This window comes from Cyanistes caeruleus, chromosome 3 (assembly GCF_971803275.1).
Source record: "Cyanistes caeruleus chromosome 3, bCyaCae1.hap1.1, whole genome shotgun sequence".
In the NCBI taxonomy this organism is placed as follows: domain Eukaryota; kingdom Metazoa; phylum Chordata; class Aves; order Passeriformes; family Paridae; genus Cyanistes; species Cyanistes caeruleus.
In genome coordinates, this window is record NC_141703.1 from 8,972,240 (window position 1) to 8,980,426 (window position 8,187).

Genomic DNA, 8,187 nt, shown 5'->3' on the forward strand with positions numbered 1-8,187 from the left:
CTGTAGGCACCTAGCTTAGGGAGGGCCACTGAATGGTTCCTTAGGCTACTGAGAAATATGAAACACAGCACTTATAAAAGAGAGGAAAATGCCCTAGAGTGGAAGCCAGAGTTCTGCCCCCAGAAAACACAGAGCCCCGGGCCATGGCTGTTCTCTGCTGCTGCTGCAGTCCTGCCTTTCTCAGTGGCCCAAGAGTAATGAGGATCATTCCCACCCCAAATATACAGCACCTAATGTTCAGGGCATTTTCCTAATCTCAGGGAGGTGGAGGCTCAATTTTCCATGGGATTAGAAGAGCCTAGGATGCAGGTTTGGTGTTTCCCATGGCAGTGCTCTCTGTTATCAGTCAGAAGTAGGGCATCGTGTTTTGTGATAAAGTCTTAAATGAGCTCCAGGATAGTTCAGACTTGTGAAATGAATTCTGAATTTGGTCAGGCCCCAAACAGCTTCACAGATTCAACATAAGCCTAGCTGGTCAGCTCAGCTCAGCTAGGACCTGTGCCGTGCCTGTTGGTGCTGCAGAAGGCTCTCAGGGGAGATTTTCCCTGAGGATTTTGATGCATAAAACAAGAAAGGCAGCATTTCCCTCGGCTTCTAACAGCAGGGTAGGACAAGATCTTACCTTGATTCCTTCCCCGCTGGGAGTGCTGTAAGCTGTTCCTCCTCCTCCTCCATCCCAAGGTGTTTACAAGTAGCACAGCCTGTATGTGAAGTCCTATCTGAACCCAGTTTTTAGGAAATTTTATTTCATAATACAGAAATGAATGGCTCATAACAAGGAATTGAACTGCTGTCACTTTCCTTCTCCCTCAGGCATAGAAGGGAACTCCCTGACAGCTTCCTTGCATGCCACCAGGTACCTCGAGTCCTTGAACAGGGCTTTTCACAATGTACATTTTGGATATAGACTCTTAAATTCTGCCTAAGCACCACTTTGCATACATAAATCTCTTTTTGGAACTGAGGATTAATCCATGTGCTCACTTTGTCATCTGCAAAATGGAGAATTTTCTTACCTGACAAGAAAAGTGAGAGGATAAATATTTCAGAGACTATGAAGTACTCAGACAACTCAGTGCGGGTGACAAAAGTGCTTTGGCTAGACAGGAAAACGCTTCTTCAAAATTCCCAGAAGATCAGGACAGAATAGAGATGAGATCCAGCATTGTGGGAGGCAATTGCAGCACTCTGTGTGATAGATGGCATCATTCCCAGCGCAGTAAAATGGATCTGTGAGTAGACTTCCAGCCCTGGTATGCTCCCTTCACTTCTGGCACGGGCTTCATCTGCCCCCTGTGCCAGCAAACAGCGCTCTTCATCCTCCTGCTCTTTAATTCTCGCTTGGGACATCAAGTCTTGCAGAGAGAGATTTGGGATAGGAGTGGTACTGTATTTATGCTGCTTATTCTTGTTACGGGACAATCTTCACAATTCCTGCAGGGACATAGCCTCGGAGCTGCGTCCTACAGAAATGCAGGAACAGAAGATTTGGGGGGAAATGGACTTTTTGAGTAAGTATTTATCAGGTGCAGATCTCTGAACACTCCCCGCAGGCAGAGCAGCCCCTGGCTGTCCGCTGGAGGCCGTGGGTGACGCGGGGTGGCAGCTCCGGCTGGCTCAGCTGCTGTTTGCAGGCTGGTCCCACGAGAGGGCAATGCAGCAGCATCCATCCCACCGCCTCCCTCAAAGGAAGGATCGCGCTCTGCACACGGGAATTCCGTGCTACGATATACGGGTGGTATTTATAGAAAGAGCCTTTACTCTTTTAAGTGTTGCTTATAGCAGTGAAATATAATTAGTCTGCATTAAATTCCATCTAGCAGGAGCTGATATGGTCCTCTGCTGCTAGGCAATCTAGGACACCTGAACATCCAAAGAAAACAATTTTTTTCCCCATATCTTAGATACTCTATCAGACAATTAAACTGGAGGCTCAGAGCTACAACTCATCCTCAGGGGGTAGCCTATTTATCAGCTGTTTCAATAGATCTGTCAGTTTGAGTACAATACTATAGGTTTGTGTGTTACTTTCATTGACCTTTATGCAATTAAATACCTTATTTTGTATCTGACCCTCGGGTCTGTAATCTCTTTTGTTTGGCTGACAAATGTCTGTGTCACCTCCTAACCTGGTTGATCCAAATGAGCTTTTTGAAAGTGCCAGTGACAGCAAATCACTGTGGTCTGCAAAAGGTTTATCTTCCCCTTGACTGGAAATTGCTTACCATGTGCTAAACAGTGTTGATAATGCCAACCAAAAATGCTTTTCCCCCTACAGATTTCATATTCTGTCTTATATTCCAAAAGACTGTGTATGTGCTGCAGCTGTCTTATCAGATGCAGCTGAAATATTTTGTTCTGAGTGATTCAGAGTGATTTCTCTTTGCTTTGCACTACACACAAGTTACTGGCCAGCTGCAGGCTGTGGTTGTGATTTGCAGCTTCACCAGCCATTAGAAAGGAGAATGCAGAGTCGTTAAGCACATCTTGACAGGTAAATGAGAGAAGAACCACATCAGCAATGCTGTGAGGAACGCTCTGGGAAGGAGGAAACACATTTCTACAAGCAACTGCTTAAAATGAGTGAATAGGTGACATAAAGGACCTTGCGGGCTGTGAGTGCGCTGTTTGCAGCAGAATGAGCAGCAGATGATGAGGACAGGAAGGCAGGGATGCAGGGATGCAGGGATGCAGGGATGCAGGGATGCACTGGCTTCTCCAGTGTCAGCCTGCAGCCAGCTGTGCCAGCGTGAGCAGCAACTGGGCCACAGGTCCTGCCAGGCCCACGGCCACAAAAGGGTCAACATTCTTTGCATGGCATAGACATTACTGTGTGTGCTTCTCCCACATCTCTTGCTGTTTAATTGCTATAAACAGTTGGGCAGCTCTGTGGAATGGAGGAATTAAGTAGCTCGATTAGTCACTGTTTGTGAAATCGTGGCTGCTGCACGTGTCCCTGCACGGCCCGTGTTAGGCAGATGCATTCATCACCCGTGAAGATGAGCTGCCACCCTCCCAGGTCAGGAGTGAGGATGGTGGAAAGCAGAGTCATTTATGCCACAGGGATTGCAGCATTGCTGGGCTGGAAAGGGGAACAAGCCTTACAAGATTGGAAAAAACTCTACTCAGAACAGTGCCTGGATGAAGAACTTCTGTATCGATGAGGACAGATCGGTCCCTAATGATTCTGTGCCCTGCTGTGAGAAGTGGCTGTGCTGCCATCATGAAAAATTAAAAATTAATTTACTCTCTGTTTTGTTTTGCCCTCCTTTTGGACACCACAGGTGGTCAGGGAGCACTGTTACTTCCCAAAACTCTTCTGCTGGCTGGAGAGACACCGTACCCTCATGAAGGAAACTGATGTGGTATCTTTTCCCACAGGGTGTATTTGAAAGGGTTCTTCAATAAGTCTGTATTTTCCAGAGTGACTTTGGAAGCTGTGCCCAGAAAAAGGTGAGGAGGAAGCAGGGCAGCCGAGGCTGGGCACAGCCCATGCCAAGGGCACTGAGCAGCTGCTGCTGGCTGCACACATGGAGCACACTCGACGCTGCCAGGAGACACAAAATCTTTCTGATGAGAATGCGAGGCAGATCAAAGCACGAGTGGAAATAGTCGTGCATCAGGTGTGCCAAAGGGGCAAAGGGCACACTGGGGCCAGGCTGGGAGGCTGCCATCCTCCTGTCTGCCCCATCACGGCCCTGTGGAGGCAGCAGAAGGCAACAGGCAGCACCAAAAACAGGATCCTGCTGCTTATGGGGACCAAGCCATCTCCCAGCCCAGGGCCAGGGTGCCTGGGGCTCTGCAGCCCCTGCCCAGGGTTGGCTCCAGTAGGAAAAGCCTTGAAGAGCATTGGGGTCTTCAGTCCTGCTCTGGGGGCAGACTCTGGTGGGCCCTGGCTCTGCCACAGCACTGCCTATAGCCATGGCTGGCCATCCTTGGGTCTGTGGTGGTCCCTGGTCACATTTCCCATCCTGGCTCTGCCCTGGGGCTGCTGTAGTGACAAAACAGCCTGGATACCAGTATGACCATTTAGAGGTTCATTTTCTTTTCACTGAAAACAGTGGCCTTTTCCAGACTAAGTTGCTCCAACTTTTCAGTGTACTTCAGCACTAACAAACCACTGAATGGAAAATTTCTTTTACAAAAATATTTGCTTAATGGGAAAGGACATTACCATTAAGAAAAGTTTTTCCAGCCCTCAGAACCAAATTCCAGCCAGCAACAAAAAAAAAAAGAAAAGAGGGGAAAAAATAAGGAAATTTTTTTTCCTTATTGAGGAAAATAAGTTCAGTGACTTTTTAAATGTGATTCTTTACTTGTGTTAAATACTTGAGAGAAAATTGCAATAGACTTTTAAGCAAAAATAAACTTGAGTGGACTAACAGGAAATGTTACCTGCAAGACACATATGTCAATAGGGCTACACAATTTTTATTAAAGCATCATAAAGAAGAAAGTACAGATTTAGTGTGACATGCAGTTTGTAAACAATTCACAAATCTCCAGTTAAATTTGGACACTGTGATGGATGAGCACATGCAGAGGTTGGATTTTGGATAATTGCTGCTGTTTAACTGGTGAAAAAAGAGATGAGAAGCAAAGCCTGAAGAGTTTTGTCAGCTCAGCCACTTCCAAAGTGACCTCCCACCCACGCACAGTCCCATTCTCACAGCACAAGCTGCTGTGCAAAGCCACTGAAACATGCTGGTCACAAAGCACAAACAAACAGGATCAGATTCTGATTTAAGAAGTAGATGAGACTAAAACAAAGCCAAGCTGAAACTTTAGCCCAAATGAAGAGCTTTATAGAACAAGGCTGGTTTTGTTTTGTGGCAGGGGACAGCAGCAGACTGTTCCAGTCTCTTCCTGGTCTGTGTTCACAGCAGCAACCTGTGCTGGTGCTATCCAAAGTTTGCTGCAGTTAAAATACACTTCTCTAAATGACCCAGCTTTCAACATGCCTCTTCCCACTATCTGTGTAAGTAAATACAAATTCTCAGTGGCTAAACACAAAGCAAAGAGGTTCACATTTTTATCTCTTATTTGATTGCCACCTTTGCTTCAAGATTTGCAGTGAGTGTTCCACAGCATCCAGATGAATGACGTTACAGAACTGGGGCATCAGCCACTACTGACTAATCACAGTTTCATTAATTATATTTTACATAACTTAACTGGCTGAATCAGCTTATCATTAAGGGAATTTGCAAACCATTTGGAGCTTTTGCAGTTAAGTTAATGATAATTTTCTTTTCCCACAACTAAAGCTGTTTCCCCAAGTACCTGCACAGTTATTTCCTGCTTGGGATGTTTATATATTTCATGGGGAAGGTCAGAAATTTCAGCTGAGACAGATTGGCAGAGTTAAGCTCAATGGGAGCCTGACCCCAGGTTCTGTAACCAATAGATTATATAATAGAGGTTTATTACTTTTCAGAAGAAATGACAAAACTAAACATTAACAGACAGATTGACTTTCCTATGGGGTCACTGTTCATTAAATTTCCCACTGCTTTTACAATCTGAGCTGCTACAGTCATTTAGCTTTTAGCGCAAGTCATTAAAGCAAGAAGATTGTTTCTTTATTATCTTGTGACCATCCTTTATTTTAATGACATTTTTCAAGATCTCATCCTAAAACTGGAAAACACCATTAAAAAAAAAAAAAGGAAGCTGTGCCTTCCGTGGCTTAAACACAAACAAATGCAGTTGCTTCCATCCTTCTCATTTAATATCTGACAGGCACAGATTTCTGCCAGGCAGGTAACCAGGCACCTGCTGGAGAGAGCTGGGTGAGGATGTAAACCTCCTTCACAGAAGCTGGCGGTAGACTCAGGGCAATCAGCTCTGAAGGTGTTACCCTGTGAAGCAGCATTTTGTGGGGGGAGCTGTAGGAAAGTGCCAGGACTTTGCAGGTAAGAAACCAGGACTAGGAACTGGGGATGAGGTAGTTGAACAGAGCAGGACATGCCAGTGAGGGCGTTTGACACTGGAAGTGTGCACAGATGCCCTGAGGCACCAAAGTGCAGTAGCTGGACCAGAAAGTAGTGGCTTCAACAGCCCTGACATATTTTGTCTTCTCCTTTCCTCTTGCATAAGAGACTATGCAGACTTTGGACAGATACCATCAAAAGTCAGATACCAAAAAGGTCATCCAGGTACATCAGAGAAGACTTGAAAGAGGGTATAGAAAACAATAAGAAACAGTAGAGAAACTCCCTGCAAGAGATCCCATCCATCAAAGAATCATAGGATAAAATCACAGAACAGCTTTAGTTGGAAGGGACCTCAAAGTTGATCTAGCTCCAAGCCCCTGCCACGGGCAGTGACACCTTTCACTATCCCAGGTTGCTCAGAGTCCCATCCAGCCTGGCCTTGCCAAGGATGGGGCATCCACAGCTTCTCTGAACAACCTGTGCCAGGGCCTCACCACCCTCACAGTAAAGAACTTCTTCCTAATATCCAATCCAAACCTATTCTCTTCCAGTCTGACCATGAAGAAAGACATTTTTTTATTCCTTATTAGGTAGATAAACCATAACATTTAGAACTTTTCAACAAATATAATTAACAACAAGACTCATTACTCATCTTAGTCACATTCAGCATCTACAGATTTCAACAGCTACAAGGACATTACGTTTTGGAGAATTCTTTCAGGTCACAGGTTACTTAAAAACACAAGGACCACAATATCAAATATTTGATGAGAGAACAGAATAAGAGAACTCTCTTGTCTTACATCACTCATTTCCCAAGGAAAAAACATTTTCTACACATTCTACATTTATTACAATAATCTAATTCCTTCTTTTTCTGATGACACTGGGCTCAGATTTTACATTGTTTTGATGAAATATTGAACAAAACTCTTTCATATTTGCCTCTTGCTCATCGATTCTGACCTTATAGCTTTGTTTCCTATCACTGATTGATGGCAGAGCAATGCATGCCATGCACTGCTTTGATGTCTGCCCACTCCAAAAATGGAAAGCTGATAAAGCAATAGATGAGATAGGAGGAGGCAAACATCTGTTGAATCAGTGTTCTATGACTTAGAGATGCTTTTCTGAGCCCTTAACCCAAGACAATAACAGCTAAGGATGCCTAAACCAAGGAACACCTGGGGGAGCTTTGCAGCTGAGCAACAGCACCGGGAAGGAGGCCATGCAACATCTTAGGCTGCTCCTAACACTACAAGCTCCAATTATTTTTCTTTTCTAAGTCCAGATTTATTCTTTGAGGCCTTCACTAAAATGTTCTTTGCTTTTCCACTATGAAACAGATGGCACAAATGTGCCCTGCGATTTTATTGCTATGTTACAAATTCACCGCGTCATGCTCAAACCAATGGATTCATTCAGTCCCCAATAAAACCTCCATTCTGCTGTGCTGCCAATGGAGGCACTGAATAAAATGGCAGCTGAAAAAGTTTCAAGTTGGTAAATCAATATTTCATTATTTGTCTCATACAGGTTTCTTAGCGATAGAATCAAAGCTTAACAACAGATAAAACCTTGAAATGGTTACTTGGAAAAATGTAATGAGAATGGACTTGTGCACAACCACTGCATTTTAAATCTTTTTGGTTTTTAGTACTTCTTTTTCAACATGATGACATTAGACAAAATTGCTTAATTCTTTTCTCTGTAAGGTTGGTCAAACTACTGGCTGAAAGAATCTTTCTCAGGGTTATACACAAGTGAAAGAAAACTTCTGTTACAAATTTATCTTGGCACTGGTGTGAATAAAAAAAGAGGCTAATCTGTGAAGAGATATTCTGAAGAGTGTTCAGTTCGAGAGGAATGTGACTAAAGGGAGAAAACCTGAAATACAGCAGGATTTAACTTCTTACAGTCCTTCATCAGTGCTTTTCAAGCACAAGAGTTAGCTGCTCAACACATGTAATGATTTACAGCCAGAGACAGCTACAGGAACTTGCTACTCTCACCTCTGAGGGATTCTCATACCCAGAGAGGGTGGAGTTGATACATGAATACAGAAACATTCATAGAAATCCACTCTCTTAAGGTGAATAGAGCAGGCCAAACTCAATTGTTACTGACAGAGGCTTAAAAGGGAAATGACAAGAAAAATATCACAAATCTCTTGGCTCTAGGGGACACTTTATCTGCATGGCCTGTAGAGATAACCTTATTCACACCACCAAGGGAGCAGAGAGGTGAC